This window comes from Coregonus lavaretus, assembly GCF_964263955.1.
Source record: "Coregonus lavaretus genome assembly, chromosome: 4".
Lineage (NCBI taxonomy): Eukaryota > Metazoa > Chordata > Actinopteri > Salmoniformes > Salmonidae > Coregonus > Coregonus lavaretus.
In genome coordinates this window covers 57,539,170-57,557,324 of record NC_139991.1, presented here as the reverse complement: position 1 = coordinate 57,557,324, position 18,155 = coordinate 57,539,170, and the positions used below count along the sequence as shown (strand labels likewise).

General features: G+C 42.3%; 1 long non-coding RNA gene across 1 annotated transcript in view; it reads left to right on the top strand.

Moving 5' to 3' along the window:
- LOC311127976 overlaps positions 1-18,155 on the top strand; it is a 1,008,662-nt gene that overhangs the window by 130,902 nt on the left and 859,605 nt on the right. The gene's annotated exons all lie outside the window — the stretch shown is intronic.

The window sequence follows — 18,155 nt, the reverse complement described above, 5'->3', positions numbered from 1 at the left end:
GTTGGGTGTGCTTTTTGTTTAGATTGTTCAATACTCTTTTATCCCATTATTATCACTTTGTTGTTTGCTGATGTGTTTTGTTTCTGATTTCTGACTCACATAATAAAATGAATTAGATGCCTCTTAAGTACTACCCACACACACATACACTGATGAGGAGAATAGGGCACTGGGATCCTTTACAATTGTGATAAACAACTGAAAAACGGGGGTCTGATTAATTCAAGGCAGTGAGTAATAATGTGTGATGTCCAGGACTTGTAGCCGCAATCATTATTTGCAATCATTACACAAGATGGATGCAACCAGCTCCAGAGCCTCTAGAAATGGGTAAACATACTGTAATACTGCCTGTAATTTGGCTGTAGATATTAGCCTTTGACAGAACTGTCTCTGGGAAACTGTATCCATCCTGTCCTATCTGTTTTGTTTATGTAAATACCATACAAACCACCAAACCTCTGGGGGGTTGAAAACCGGACTGGTACCTGCAATGTTTCTCAATGCTGACCAAATGAAGTCATAGTTCCTGGTAAGCAAGGGATGGTGAAACACTGCTTTAAAACCTGACATCTACCTTCTGCATGTGTCTGTTTTCTATCTTCTCTCAGTCCCTGTTCCACGGTTATTACCCCAGAAATGTTTGCCAGACCAGACTAGTTCTGAATACCTATTTAGTTGATTTGCAGTTGTACTATAGAGACCGCTCTTATTTACTTGTTGTACTGGTCCAAAGGTGATCCAGCTATGACATCACCAAACAAGGCAACTGTTTATGGGCTCTCCAATTCCAGTCCTTGAGACCTATTGAGGTCGGCAATATTTCGTTCCAGCCCAGCACTAAAACACATTTCAAACAACCAACTGAGTCTTCTGGACCATGAGAAGAGGAATCTGGTATGTTGGTGCTGGGCCAGAACAAAATGTGCACCCCTGTGGAGCACCCCCGCTAATCCAACTAATTTTAATCACCATGTTTGCTACACTTTAAATTGGGATCCAAACTGAAATCACTGTTTGTTTCACTATAGTTTCACTATTGAATTCAATTTGGATTCCAGGCTAGCTACACTGTGTTGTGTTCCTTCCTAGTCTGGTCTCTCAGTCCTGAGCATAAGCCGATTTAAACAGTGCACTGCACATTGTCAAAAGTCTGAAGTTCACCACGACTATGGCTTGTTAAATTGCTATCTATCTATTTCAGGCGACATTACCAAATATCTTCTTATGTGGAAAGTACACAGAGCCTAATACAATTTTCCAGTTTCCATGCTAATGATTTCTGCAGGCGAACACTTACACTGCTGAAGCAAAGATGCTGCCACGGCTTGTTGTAATGTCCTACACCTTTTTGTTCTTAGCAATGATGATAACGCAATGATATTGTGTTTTTATCTGACACATCTCTGAAAATTCATGTAATTGTGTTCATTGAAGCCATTGTATCATTCAACATGTCTTGTAATCATGTAATTTTTTCCATTTACCTGTGATCCCCCCCTTTCAGAGGAATGTTAGGGAGAAATGCATTTATTATTTGTCATATATTGAATATTGTGTCATAGTGCAATGCTCAATGGTCTGCTTGTTGACATTTGTGCTATCATGTTGTCCACTAGGAGGTAGTGTCAACCAATAGAATATGTGCACAATACAGTTTGGGTTAAAGGGACAAGTTGTGTCTATCTAACACAGATCTTCTGGTTAGCACTTGTAACTTATCCCTGTGTGATTTCATAACCTGTTCCTGTTTAGGCACGTGGCCAGCTGAGTGCAGGTGGGCTCTCCCGGCAACATGAGACCCCTGCTGCTCCCGCCCCAAATACACACAGGTACACATACACACACACACACACACACACACACTATTAGGAATGTTCCCCATATGTACATGTTTGTGTGTATGTGTTGTGGGTCAGAGTTGAGGGATGATAAGCCAGTGTTTGAGAAGAGGCGTCTCATGTGGGAGGAGAACATGCAGATGCACTCCAAGTTCCTGGACAGAAAGGTAGTCTTTCCCTACTCCCTACCATTACCCCCTAATATCACCTAGCCCCTTACTCTTAAACCACTAACCCCTAAGTTTCCCACATGACCTGACGTGTGTGTGTGTGTTGCAGGAGGAGTTGAAGGCGGAGCATGCCTACCCGGAGCTTCACGCCATGATGGCGGACTTATTGCGGTTACTGTTACTACTAAAACCGAGCGGTGTCTTCCTGTTCGCCCGTAAGGACTTCTCCCCCTTCCCCTCCTGCCGACCCCCGGGGGGGGGATCTTCAACACCTCCTCACCTTGACGACACTGTGCCTGCGTCTCAATAGTCTAGTAGCTTCCTCTCACAATCACTTTAGTGAGGACAATACTATTCTGGTTAGCACGTGACACTAGTATGTACAGAGGCCCTCGATCATCAAATATTAATGCTTTTATGGATGTTTTGTATTTTATTTTGTGATACTGTTTTTATTGTCTACTGTTTTTGTTTGTATGAGCTGCGCTAAAACAAATTCCAATCAACTCTGTTGATATGGCAATCGCAAGAGTTACAGTTATGTCAGTTGGTGTGAATAAAATACAATGTCTTAGTTATTGTGTATTTTCCATGCTTTATTTCTGTTAGGAACTTTATCCTCAAGTGTGATAATTTATCCTCGACTGCTACTTTGCTTTGGCTCTGATGTGATCACCTCATACATTTGAAAGAATAAAGTTATAAATGAAAGTAATGCTATGTCTATATGATCTGGTTTCTGAATGGAATACTTTGCCTACCTTCAACTGGCCTTTACCAAATTAGACAGGACAACATGGTTTTGATGTCCTTTAAACTTTAACCTCTAGTTCTGATTCAACCACAAAGGATTGAAGACCATGGGCCTGTCTTGGGGGAAAGCTGAGGGCTTGTTGCATGGCAAGGGCTTGTTGCTGCATTATGCTCCACAGGGAGCAAAGTACTGTACTTTCTATAGTCCTTGTCTCTAATCCTGAGACAGATGTCCTGTTTTTGCTGGTGGATTTGCTGGTGTGTACTAGTCAGAGGCCACCGCTACAGGAAGGGAGTCAGCTGCAAGAACCACTTCCTCTATCTAGCTATAAACACTCTCGAGGGAAGAGGCCTTTCTCCCCACAGCTTAAAAGAGATTCAAACAAAAATTGAGATGCAGGGCAAAATTTCCTGAATACCATGTCCTTAAATAAACAAAACATTCATTTACTACCACACATCAGCGTGGCAGCAAACTTGTACCTAAACCCAATTTCTCACACAACCCCCACTTCTTACATCTAAGCTCCATAGCTTTATCAACACCCCAACATATTAGTATTGATATAATCCAGTCTAGACCATAGATATTACATTTGATTTATTCACCATAAATAGGGTAATGCTTATTTACAGATAAATTATTTCCTTTAGAAATAAATATGAAGTGTACTTACAATAACCCTACTCTTTAAGGAGTATGGAACTGGGACAGCCCGCTCATTAGGCAGATAGACGAGGGCAGCAACAACACATAAAACCACAAATAATTCTGCCCCAAAACAATGACATTTTCTCTCAACCAGTGGCATATGGGCTTTTTTAGGTGAGCGCTGATGCCGCCCTGTGATAAGAAGTGCCCACTTTGTCAAAGGCAGGGGCGCACAATATTTATCTTGTCCATTTCCAGCGAAAATAAAGACATGAAAGATTGCCTCGAAAGCAACAAAGTGTTGAAGGTCAAAAACGTCAACACTGGAGAGAGAAAGTACGTTTTCCATGCAAAATTGTATTTATACATTCATTCTGCTGGACAATTTAGAATAGGTAGTAGGCTAGTTTTGCCTAGCTAATGTTAGCTAACTGTAGCTAGCTAGCTAGCAAACGTTAGCTTGCGTTTTTGTTGGGCCTACCATAACAACTAGGCTAGCTAGTTACCATCTACAGAATAGACTTTCCATGCAATCTGTTGAGTTTTTTGGGATTAGCTAGCACTCTAGCAAGCTAGTTTTCTAACCTTGACTAGCTACCTAAAGCTGGAAAATATGCTATGGTCGCTACTCGCTAGCTAACGTTAGCTGGGCTCGATCATCTTATCTTCCCTGAATCTTGTTCACAGTATATCCGTACCCTAGGGTCAGGGGCGGTGTGTTCATTAGGGCGATATGGGCGACGCACTGCCAAACGGGAAAAGGAAGGGATTTTTTTTCTAATCAATTATATCACGGCAACAGTACATTTACATTTACATTTACGTCATTTAGCAGACGCTCTTATCCAGAGCGACTTACAAATTGGTGGGAGCTTGTTCCACCATTGGGGTGCCAGAGCAGCGAACAGTTTTGACTGGGCTGAGTGGGAACTATGCTTCCGCAGAGGAAGGGGAGCCAGCAGGGGGGGGGGGTAGAAGGATTACTTTATCCTATCACAGGTATTCCTTAAAGAGGTGGGGTTTCAAATGTCTCCGGAAGGTGGTGAGTGACTCCGCTGTCCTGGCGTCGTGAGGGAGCTTGTTCCACCATTGGGGTGCCAGAGCAGCGAACAGTTTTGACTGGGCTGAGCGGGAACTATGCTTCCGCAGAGGAAGGGGAGCCAGCAGGCCAGAGGTGGATGAACGCAATGCCCTCGTTTGGGTGTAGGGACTGATCAGAGCCTGAAGGTACAGAGGTGCCGTTCCCCTCACAGCTCCATAGGCAAGCACCATGGTCTTGTAACAGATGCGAGCTTCAACTGGAAGCCAGTGGAGTGTGCGGAGGAGCGGGGTGACGTGAGAGAACTTGGGAAGGTTGAACACCAGACGGGCTGCGGCATTCTGGATGAGTTGTAGGGGTTTAATGGCACAGGCAGGGAGCCCAGCCAACAGCGAGTTGCAGTAATCCAGACGGGAGATGACAAGTGCCTGGATTAGGACCTGTGCCGCTTCCTGTGTAAGGCAGGGTCGTACTCTCCGAATGTTGTAGAGCATGAACCTGCAGGATCGGGTCACCGCCTTGATGTTAGCGGAGAACGACAGGGTGTTGTCCAGGGTCACGCCAAGGCTCTTCGCACTCTGGGAGGAGGACACAACGGAGTTGTCAACCGTGATGGCGAGATCATGGAACGGGCAGTCCTCCCCCGGTAGTTATCAGTGTTCTAATCTAGACGTCTGATCTGCCACTAAATGTCCAATCAGGCTAAAGTCGTGCTTCAAATGGCCCCGCCCCTTTTGGGGCGATTTCAGTCAGGTTGAAAATCGCCCCAGAAGTCTCTCATAGACTCTCATGTAAAATCTTTTTTTTTTCAAATATCAGAGCTTTCAATACAATCTCTATGGGTTCCGGGAGGGCTTGCACTTACGCGCTTTCGTCATACGTAACATAAGTAACCATGAACATAACTAAGAAAAGAGCAGGTAGCAGCGTCAATCAATTCACGTACTACTGTCAAGATGGCTAGCTTTGCGAGGCAAAGATGAAACTGAGGGCTCCACCAACCCTGGTATTTTTCTTGGACTTGTCAACTTTGTGGCACAATTAGATGAGGTGTTTGATGACCATCTTAAAAATGCTAAAGTTTTCAAGGGCACATCAAAGACCATTCGAAACGAGCTACTGGAGTGTATGCTAGCGGTCATGAGGGAACATATTGTGGAGGAGGTGAAGTCGGCTAACTTCGTAGCTATCCAAGCTGACGAGACCACGGACGTTTCTACACAGACACAGCTGGTGCTTGTGCTGAGGTACATAGATAGCAACCACAAAGTGCAGGAGCGCTTTTTTGAGTTCCTTCCCATCTCGGAATCAACCTCAATCTCAATCGCCAGTGTGCTTTTGGAGAGACTGAACGGTCTTTTTGCCGACGACGAGAAAGTCAAACTCATTGCGCAAGCTTACGATGAAGCCAGTGTGATGAGGGGAGAGAAGGCTGGTGTGCAGCAAAAGGTGCGTGAGCATTTCAAGAATGCCCATTACGTGCATTGCTATGCGCATCAGCTGAATTTGATCATGCAGCAAGCTACTTCTCCCATCAAAAAAGTGAACATTTTCTTTTCTGATCTGAGCGGGATTGCAACTTTTTTTTCCCGGTCCCCCAAACGCACCAGCATTCTTGACCAGACTGTTGCACGAAGACTGCCCAGACCTTCATCCACACGGTGGAACTTCAACAGCAGAGTCGTGAACACTGTCTACGAGAATCGAGACGACCTCATAGAATGTTTTGAAGCCATCCGGACAGGTTCATTGGGTTCATTTGACCAGCCCACCGTGAGAGAGGCATCTGGCTACGTGAGGATGCTTGCTACATGATGATGATTTTATTTTTTTCCTGGGGCTTTTTCACAAAATCATGCCCCACGTCGACATTCTGTACCAGAAGCTACAGAAGAAGGACATCGATGCTGTCTTCATCAAACGTGCCCTCGACAGCTTCACAAGCAGTGTGCAGGCCATAAGGTAAGATTAAACAATATCATTCGATCTTTCTCAAAGCAGAGCTTTATTTGAAAATGTATGCATGAAAGGAGACTGCATTTGTGTTTGAAATTACATTATTCTCATTATATATGGCCAGTGGTGTAATCTAGCTTATTTTATATACTATGTGTACTGTACAGTGGTGCTCATAAGTGTATGAACACATTCTAAAGTTGACTAAAAAGGAAATTGATCCTAATGACTTAATTAAAAAAGTTGGAAAATCCAACCTTTAAGGACACCAATTTTCTTTTCTTTTTTATTCCTCTTTTTAGTCAACTTTAGCATGGGCTCATCAGCTTATGAGCACCACTGTATACTGTGCTGAACATCCAGGCTATGTGAGACACAAAGGCTAACTTAAACACTAAAGACTTTATGCATCCCTGCCCATTTTAAGTGGAACTGAAGTATTTGTACTATACATGGATACATTGCATATACCTGTGCATCACATAGACAACAATACTGTACAAAGCCAACAAACACATTGGTCTGTTTGCCTTCAGGGACTCCTCTCAACAGCAGCTGCAAGAAGCAACAGGAGCCAAAAGACCCAGAACAGCTTTGAGAGAAGAGGAGAAGCAGAGGCTGTCTGAAGAGGTCTGCAACACCATCCTGGATCACACCAAAGAAAGGTTCTCTTTCTCTGGCCACCTTGTGAGTGCTACCTTACTGCAAGCAGACATGTTTGAAAGGTACTGCCATTCATTTCCTGATGAGGCTCTGAATGCCACTGTGAATGCATACCCCATGCTGAGCAAGGCAAAGCTCAAGACAGAACTATCTCTGATCTATGAGAATTCTGAATTCAAGGGCTGCTGTGGTGCACTGGCACTGTACCAGGTTCTCATGAGCTACAACCTCCAGGAGACGTTCTCTGAGACTGTGACTCTGTTGAACATCCTCATAACTACTCCCATGACAACAGCTGAAGCTGAGAGATGTTTCTCAACTTTGACACGAGTTAAGACATTCCTGCGAAATTCAATGGGCCAGGAACGTCTGAATGCACTGGCCATGCTTTCCATGGAGAGGGAACTAGTCCTCAGCATGCCTGATTTCAATGAGAAAGTCATTGACCGCTTTGCTGCATTGAAAGAGAGAAAAGAACAGTTTCAGTACAAGTAATGTAGCCTCTCTCTCTCTTTGTCCCTCCCTGTCTGTCTCTTTAACACACACACGCCCAAATCAGTTCACAGTTGATGTTGTTTAAAATAGTTATTTTTCATTTAAAAAGAAGTAAAAAAATATATATATCTGTTCATGTTCATTTTTACAAATCTATACAATTGGCCAGAATATGGTTGTTCATATTTACAAATCTATACAATTGGCCAGAATATGGTTGTTCATTTTTACAAAGCCATACAGATAGCTGTGTTTACCTTTTCTAGAAATTATTTTCAAATTCTGTTTTCAGGCAAAATGTCTATCACTGTTCATTTTCACAAATCTATACAAGAGGGCAGAATATGGAAGTCTATAAAAATTTCTTATTACCAATAACTTGCATCAATGTTTTCAGTAGCCTCTATCAAAAGCTCCTGCTTGCTTGTTGTGAATTATGCTCAGGTGCACATATTTCCAATTCAACCATGAGGCCTTTTTGAAGCAAGTAATGTGTATATCAGTATTGACTTATATGCTGCCCCTGTCTTCATGTTGTTGCTGGACATATCTTTTTTTAAATGTGTGTAGGTCACCTAAATCATCAGAAAAATTGCCCCCCCTGAGAATTTTTTCAGGAGCCGCCACTGCCTAGGGTATTCCATGAGACACCCAGAAAGTTAACTTTAGCTAGCTAGCTACTTTTGTCAACACAAGCACTATTATTGCTAGCTGGATAACACAAGTAGCTAGGACTAACTAGTTATATGCCTAAACTATAGAAATCATGATGATAACTAGGGGTAATGTATATATCTATGTTGTTGTCACACATTTTTCTTCTCTACCACAGATTCCCACATGGTCTCAGACTCCAGGATGGGAAATGTTTACAAGAAAGAAATGGATGAAGACATTCAGAGACTTTATTTTTCCATTGTTACTTGTAATGTTAAAAATTGAAGAAAAAGACAATCCCATTTTTCTAAATTAGCAAGCTATCAAGGCTACTCACCATACTATAGGCTACATATTTGAGTCACCACTAGAATAGTTATTTTTGTTATTGAATAGGCCTATATATATATCATTGTTTAATCTAATTAATCAAATTATTAATCTAACAATAAAAATCCTTATTATTTTGTAAGAAATGTAAGGTCTTTAACAAGTTGACTAAAGTAGAATCTCAGCTTTTTTGTTGTTGTAACGTGTAAGCTGGGAAGCAAGTACAGTGAGTGAATTTAATAATAAATCAAACAAGGAACAAAACAAGAAACACGAGTAGTGTACAGACATGAAACACAGGAACAGATTCAATAACGCCTGGAGAAGGAACCAAAGGGAGTGACAGATTTAGGGGAGGTAGTCAGGAAGGTGATGGAGTCCAGGTGAGTCTCATGAGGCGCAAGTGTGCGTAACGATTGTGACAGGTATGCGTAATAATGAGCAGACTGGCGACCTCGAATGCCGGAGAGGGAGTATACGTGACATTTGTAAGTATTTTCACTTGGTAATTAGTAATAATTAATTATATAGAAATTGCTAGGTAACTATAAAGTTACACTTCACATCAAATAGCTAAATCCTGTGTAAGAACTAACTACATTTACATTTTAGTCATTTAGCAGACGCTCTTATCCAGAGCGACTTACAGTTAGTGAGCGCATACATTTTCATACTTGCCCCCCATGGGAAACGAACCCACAACCCTGGCATTGCGAGCGCCATTCTCTACCAACTGAGTTACAAGGGACTTACAACCTATTACAGATACAGTGGGGAAAAAAGTATTTAGTCAGCCACCAATTGTGCAAGTTCTCCCACTTAAAAAGATGAGAGAGGCCTGTAATTTTCATCATAGGTACACGTCAACTATGACAGACAAAATGAGAAAAAAAATCCAGAAAATCACATTGTAGGATTTTTAATGAATTTATTTGCAAATTATGGTGGAAAATAAGTATTTGGTCAATAACAAAAGTTTCTCAATACTTTGTTATATACCCTTTGTTGGCAATGACACAGGTCAAACGTTTTCTGTAAGTCTTCACCAGGTTTTCACACACTGTTGCTGGTATTTTGGCCCATTCCTCCATGCAGATCTCCTCTAGAGCAGTGATGTTTTGGGGCTGTCGCTGGGCAACACGGACTTTCAACTCCCTCCAAAGATTTTCTATGGGGTTGAGATCTGGAGACTGGCTAGGCCACTCCAGAACCTTGAAATGCTTCTTACGAAGCCACTCCTTCGTTGCCCGGGCGGTGTGTTTGGGATCATTGTCATGCTGAAAGACCCAGCCACGTTTAATCTTCAATGCCCTTGCTGATGGAAGGAGGTTTTCACTCAAAATCTCACGATACATGGCCCCATTCATTCTTTCCTTTACACGGATCAGTCGTCCTGGTCCCTTTGCAGAAAAACAGCCCCAAAGCATGATGTTTCCACCCCCATGCTTCACAGTAGGTATGGTGTTCTTTGGATGCAACTCAGCATTCTTTGTCCTCCAAACACGACGAGTTGAGTTTTTACCAAAAAGTTATATTTTGGTTTCATCTGACCATATGACATTCTCCCAATCCTCTTCTGGATCATCCAAATGCACTCTAGCAAACTTCAGACGGGCCTGGACATGTACTGGCTTAAGCAGGGGAACACGTCTGGCACTGCAGGATTTGAGTCCCTGGCGGCGTAGTGTGTTACTGATGGTAGGCTTTGTTACTTTGGTCCCAGCTCTCTGCAGGTCATTCACTAGGTCCCCCCGTGTGGTTCTGGTATTTTTGCTCACCGTTCTTGTGATCATTTTGACCCCACGGGGTGAGATCGTGCGTGGAGCCCCAGATCAAGGGAGATTATCAGTGGTCTTGTATGTCTTCCATTTCCTAATAATTGCTCCCACAGTTGATTTCTTCAAACCAAGCTGCTTACCTATTGCAGATTCAGTCTTCCCAGCCTGGTGCAGGTCTACAATTTTGTTTCTGGTGTCCTTTGACAGCTCTTTGGTCTTGGCCATAGTGGAGTTTGGAGTGTGACTGTTTGAGGTTGTGGACAGGTACCTTTTATACTGATAACAAGTTCAAACAGGTGCCATTAATACAGGTAACGAGTGGAGGACAGAGGAGCCTCTTAAAGAAGAAGTTACAGGTCTGTGAGAGCCAGAAATCTAGCTTGTTTGTAGGTGACCAAATACTTATTTTCCACCATAATTTGAAAATAAATTCATAAAAAATCCTACAATGTGATTTTCTGGAAAAAAAATTCTCAATTTGTCTGTCATAGTTGACGTGTACCTATGATGAAAATGACAGGCCTCTCTCATCTTTTTAAGTGGGAGAACTTGCACAATTGGTGGCTGACTAAATACTTTTTTCCCCACTGTATATACTCTGATGTATTAGGGTGTTTATTTTCTTGCTTGGATGGAGCTTTCAGAAGCTGACGATTAGATTGTCAGAATGGGTAACGTACTGTGATGGAGTGAGAGGGTGGGTATGTGAAGGGCGGTATATTCTTGCTCGTTGGCTACATCAGCTGGCCAGGAGAGAGGATGTCCCGGAAGGATAAGAGCCTAATTATACACACCTGAATCTAATTAGTTTGGAGCTTGGGCGGTGGCTGTTTTAACCAGGCTTTGGTCTGGAGCAACAAGAGCTGACATGCAGGGCCCTCCAACCCTGGGAGGAATATCAAACCCAATTGGACAGGAACCTACCGGACGTTACTTGGCCGTAGGCCTGACCCAAGGAAGGACAAGCCTGCTGTATTTCTGTTTTATTTTGTTGGATACGCCGGTAAACAGCTTAGCTGTCCGGTAGCAGAGAGGGACCGGAAGACCTGTGTAGAAAGACTCAGACGAGCTTGGTTTTTGTTTGGTTTTATTGTTATCCAGCATTGTGGCGCATTTTGCTTCTCTTCCCTGAATAAAAGTACTGGGTCGTTTCCCTGGAGAAATGTTAATCTTTGTCTACGCCTGTGTTACTTCACACTCTTGTCAGTTGTTGTCCTCACTAAAGTGCCTGTGAGAGGAAGCTACTAACAAGACTATTGAGATGCAGCCACAGTGTGTGTCGTGAAGGGGAGGTGTTGAAGGTGCCCCCGGGAGTCGGCGGGAAGGGGGAGAAGTCCTCGCGGGCAAACATTAAGACGTCGCTCCGTTTTGGTAGTAAAAGGAACTGCAAAAAGTTGGCCATCATGGGACAGAGCTCTGGTTCTGCCGCAGGTACGAGGCATGCTCTGCCTTCAACTCCTGTAACACACACACAGGTCAGGTCATGTTGGAAACTTAGGGGTTAGTGGTTTAAGAGTTACGGGGTAATGGCAGGGTGTAGTGAAATAATGTCACCTTTCTGTCCAGGAACTTGGAGTGCATCTGCATGTTCTCCTCCCACACCAGACGCCTCTTCTCAAACACTGGCTTATCATCCCTCACTTCTGACACACAACTCACATACACACAAACATGTAAATAGGGGAGCTTTCCTAATAGTGTGTCTGTGTACCTGTGTGTATTTGGGGCAGGAGCCTCATGTTGCCGGGAGAGCCCACCTGCACTCGGCTGGCTAAGTGCCTAAACAGGAACAGGATATGACATCACACGGTGCGGTGGTGCCCTGTATGTCCCGTGTTCCCTTGGTGTAAGCTAGGTTACTGTAAAAGCACTTTGTGACAACTGCTGATGTAAAAAGAAAAAGGCCATATATAATTTTGATTGTATAAGTGATGTTCACTTACCCAACATGTAGGAAGTAGCAGTGCCAACACTGCCAAGTGTCTGGGATGTCCTCCACTGAGTCCACTGTCCTCACCACCCCAGCTCCCTCTGACCACAGTTTGACGCGTTGGCCCACCAGACTCTTCGCGCATTTGGGTGGAAGTGTCTGGGAACGAGATTAAATCAAACACAACTGAGAACACACAACTTCACAGAACAGTGAACACACTTATCTCTCACAAAAATACACTTTTATGAGTATTATGAGTAGGGCAGACCAAAATAACTGACATACACGCAAGCACACACAGACATACTCACATATGTGGAGGTTGAGATGTGTGTGTCCTGGTGAAAGGAAGGTCATGTTTTTCGGGACTTTCTTCCTCAGAGGGAGCAGCATCAGAAGCAGCAGGCATGAGCCTTCACACACTAACCCCTTCAGAGAGGACAGAGGGTACGACACAGTCTGCCTCCTCTCTTCCTATACACACAAACACCCAGGTTAGAGCCTTCAGATATATACCCTCTACCTCTAACAGAGCACATCAGGAAACACTCACTCTGCCCCCTTACCTCACACATCCACACACATCCTTACCGCACACACAAATAAACAGAAATACATTTCATAAGATTCTCGGTGCAGACTTTAAACTTTTCTATGTGGAAATGACCATGTGTGTGTTTGTGTGTGCTCATCCATTCCTGTGTGAGCGTGTTACCTGTAGGAGGTGGTCTAGCTGCTGCAGCAGCTCCATGTCTATGGATGTTCTTCTCTACTGAACATGTGTAGGATGTGAGGGATTGTAAGGGAGTCTAATTCTGCATCCAGCGTCTTTATGGAGAATGAAGATTCTACACACAGTCAAATACAAAGTCAATTTAGTTAATCGCACATTACACACTGTCCCTGTTCCCCTCTAGAAAAACACTATATACAAAGCCATACCATGCAAGGCAGGGAATGGCAGAAGTGTTGTGCCTGCCAATATGTGTAGTGTCACTGTCAACACTGCCAGCTTCAATCTCACCCAGTGGTGCAGGTGTAGTGGTGGCTATTTGCAGGCATACTCAGTATACCCACCGATTTCTCTACAGATATACTCACCTATACTCAATAATTACCATTGAGAATTATAATTGAATGATTGAACAATTGCATTTTCCATCTTAATTCCTTAAATCTCTGCCATTATTAGGTGGAGGGAATGACCACCTCTAGCTAGCTACCTACACCATATAGACAATTGTTGATCATTAATTCATACTCACCTGATGGCAGAGAGAGGGTCATGGTCAAAACGTGTTATGTCAAGCCATGTTAGCTGGGGCTGGATAGTCTTGAATGATCCTTGTACACAGGGCCGGATTAAGAAATCATAGGCCCCAGGGCTTTGGTTTATATTGTTTCCTCCCCCAACCCAACCCATTCAAAAAACACATTTGATGCAATTCTACGTCATTTACATGACAGAAGACATTAGCTGAATATCTGTTAATACCACACAAATGACCGAAATGAGTGGCTACTCTGACACTGACAAACTGAGATCAATCTGGTCTGGAATTCAAACAAACAGTAGCCCAGACCAATGAAGCGACACACAGATTGTACAATATTAGGAGGCAATATATATACACAGTATATATATCATAGGCTACAGTAGGCTACTAAATAAAATTCCCAGTGGCACACTGAGTCACCTAATGATGAAGATAACATTATTATAATAACGTTTTTAATAGTTTTTGCGTCTTGGGCCTCCTATTGGCTTAGGCCCAGCCCCTGACTCACACAACTGAACAGTCATATTTATTTATTATGCAGTTTATTTTATATAATTTTATTAATCAGTTACCCAATTAAGGCAGGGCCCCCCAGTTACCCACGTGGGCCCCCTACCTCCTCTCCTCCCCCCATCTGATGATTAGCAGAGCAGCAGCAGGCTATCTACACTACACCAGTGGCTTCAGCCCCGGTAAGCCACTGCATTAATCCGGCCCTGCTTGTACAGTGTACAGATAGACAGACACCTGTTTGATATGATAGCTAAATAGCTAGCTAGCTTTAGCCTTTAGCTCGATACTTGGTGGCTTTTAATATAAGCTCCCTGTCTTGTCTGACAGTAAAGCAACCTGGTTAGGGTCCCCAATTTCTAGATACCCTAAAAACATATTTGATTAATCCCCCCAAAATAGCATACACCACTGTGGGACATGCACCTATCCGGGTAAAACCCCTTTAACCCTAAATTACATTATTAAAATCAATGCTTTCAGGGCAATTTCTTCCACCAATCAACAATCAACGTGTGGATCAGCTACAATAACAAAGTAGAAAAAAACTGAATTACTGTACAATGACTGATTTCTTTACTTCATTTTCCCCTGTCAGCTAATGCAGAAGTATTTGAGTTGACAGTGAAGAGAGCAGAGCACACTATACAGGGAAATGGCTGGTTACCTTATCAGAGTATGTGATCTCCTCTTATATGAAACCCCAGTTTAGTTAGAAGATAACTGACAAGTGTGATATGAAAGGAAAAATTCTCTCTCCTTCTTGACTGACTGTAAACAAGTATGGGACAAATAGCTGATCCTCCAAGCAACGACCATCGGTGGGGCATGCTCATGTTTTAGCTTCAAGATACCAGACAAACCAGCAAAAGAATGGCCACACAGAAAAATCTGTTTGATCAAATAAACAGATCTACAGTAAGTAGACCTTCAAGGGAAACAAAAAGGAACACCCATCAAGTACAGTGTGTACGTAAAACTTAGAACGCAGGTCAGTATTTATTAACTTCGTCCCGGGGCTCAATTGCTAAGAGAGAGCAAGCTGGGTGGACGACATTTGGTCTGTATTGGTATGTATTGTAAGTAAGTGAACAATATAGAACAGTTGAATAAATCAACTTTCCTATTTTGTGTTCATGTTCCAGTAGATTACTTTAACTCTACCTAAATGTACATATTACCTCAGTTACGTCGACTAACCTGTGCCCTCGCACATTGACTCTGTACCGGTACCCCCTGTCTATAGTTTATATATTTTTTTGCTGATCTATTTCTCTTTTTCTTCTTCTTTTTTTGGGGGGTAGATCAGCTTAATATTGCAGACAGATTGTAACTTCCATCAATGTAATTGTCTGCATCACTTCCAATCCCCCATGTTTTTTAAATATATATATATATATATATATATATATATATATATATATATATATATATATATATATATATATATATATATATATATATACAGTGGGGAGAAAAAGTATTTAGTCAGCCACCAATTGTGCAAGTTCTCCCACTTAAAAAGATGAGAGAGGCCTGTCATTTTCATCATAGGTACACGTCAACTATGACAGACAAATTGAGATTTTTTTTCTCCAGAAAATCACATTGTAGGATTTTTTATGAATTTATTTTCAAATTATGGTGGAAAATAAGTATTTGGTCACCTACAAACAAGCAAGATTTCTGGCTCTCACAGACCTGTAACTTCTTCTTTAAGAGGCTCCTCTGTCCTCCACTCGTTACCTGTATTAATGGCACCTGTTTGAACTTGTTATCAGTATAAAAGACACCTGTCCACAACCTCAAACAGTCACACTCCAAACTCCACTATGGCCAAGACCAAAGAGCTGTCAAAGGACACCAGAAACAAAATTGTAGACCTGCACCAGGCTGGGAAGACTGAATCTGCAATAGGTAAGCAGCTTGGTTTGAAGAAATCAACTGTGGGAGCAATTATTAGGAAATGGAAGACATACAAGACCACTGATAATCTCCCTCGATCTGGGGCTCCACGCAAGATATCACCCCGTGGGGTCAAAATGATCACAAGAACGGTGAGCAAAAATCCCAGAACCACACGGGGGGACCTAGTGAATGACCTGCAGAGAGCTGGGACCAAAGTAACAAAGCCTACCATCAGTAACACACTACTCCGCCAGGGACTCAAATCCTGCATTGCCAGACGTGTCCCCCTGCTTAAGCCAGTACATGTCCAGGCCCGTCTGAAGTTTGCTAGAGTGCATTTGGATGATCCAGAAGAGGATTGGGAGAATGTCATATGGTCAGATGAAACCAAAATATAACTTTTTGGTAAAAACTCAACTCATCGTGTTTGGAGGACAAAGAATGCTGAGTTGCATCCAAAGAACACCATACCTACTGTGAAGCATGGGGGTGGAAACTTCATGCTTTGGGGCAGTTTTTCTGCAAAGGGACCAGGACGACTGATCCGTGTAAAGGAAAGAATGAATGGGGCCATGTATCGTGAGATTTTGAGTGAAAACCTCCTTCCATCAGCAAGGGCATTGAAGATGAAACATGGCTGGGTCTTTTAGCATGACAATGATCCCAAACACACCTCCCGGGCAATGAAGGAGTGGCTTCGTAAGAAGCATTTCAAGGTCCTGGAGTGGCCTAGCCAGTCTCCAGATCTCAACCCCATAGAAAATCTTTGGAGGGAGTTGAAAGTCCGTGTTGCCCAGCGACAGCCCCAAAACATCACTGCTCTAGAGGAGATCTGCATGGAGGAATGGGCCAAAATACCAGCAACAGTGTGTGAAAACCTTGTGAAGACTTACAGAAAACGTTTGACCTATGTCATTGCCAACAAGGGGTATATAACAAAGTATTGAGAAACTTTTGTTATTGACCAAATACTTATTTTCCACCATAATTTGCAAATAAATTCATAAAAAATCCTACAATGTGATTTTCTGGAATTTCTTTTCTCATTTTGTCTGTCATAGTTGACATGTACATATGATGAAAATTACAGGCCTCTCTCATCTTTTTAAGTGGGAGAACTTGCACAATTGGTGGCTGACTAAATACTTTTTTTCCCCCACTGTGTATATATATATATATATATATATATATATATATATATATACATACATACATATACCTATATATACATATACACATACACACATACACACATACACACCCACATACATATCCTTTAAAAAAAAATATATATATATATATTCCCCTTTATTACTTTCCAACCCCGCCACCCTTTCCCCACTTGGAGTAAACTAGTGAACAACAACGCCTAGGCCTCTACATCCAGCCCATACCCACTATCTACATTTTATGGACACAGTCAATTTTACAATAATTACATTTTGTTTGTTCTTTCTCCTGAACTTCTTCTACTCTCAACCTCTCCGATCATTTTCATGATGTCCTTCCGGTTTGCTTCTATATGCCATATCTTTCTAACTGTGCTCCTTCACAAAAGCTCCCAACCTACAACCCATACACTTATTATGGACACAGCGTGCCTACATTATTAGTTATCTTGTTATTGTTTGTTGTTAGTTGTTATTAGTCCCATCCTTCAATTCCATTCAACACCTCCCATCTATCTTTTAACACCATCCATATAGGATTTCTATTTGCCATATATATTTCAACTGTACTGTGATGTCTTACAAAAGTTCTGAACCTTTCTATTCTCATTGTTTCTACAGATTGTGAATTGAAAATATTTTTTTTTGCTAATAGTATTGTTATGTTATTGATCGATTGACTATGACTTTTCAGATCACCCAGTAGTGCTATCTGCAGGGTTAGCTCCAGGTAAATATTGCAATCCTTTAGCCATTCCTGGACCTGTGTCCAAAAACAAGCTACAAATGGACAGTACCAAACAAATGATCTAATGATTCTGTCTCTTCTCTGATCTATTTCTTACTTAACACTTATTTATCTTAAAACTGCATTGTTGGTTAAGGGCTTGTAAGTAAGCATTTCACTGTAAGGTCTACACCTGTTGTATTCGGCGCATGTGACAAATACACTTTGATTTGATTTGATTTGATTGCTGTCTAATACATGCTAACTGAAGCCAGTGAAGTGTGAATGTGCCTC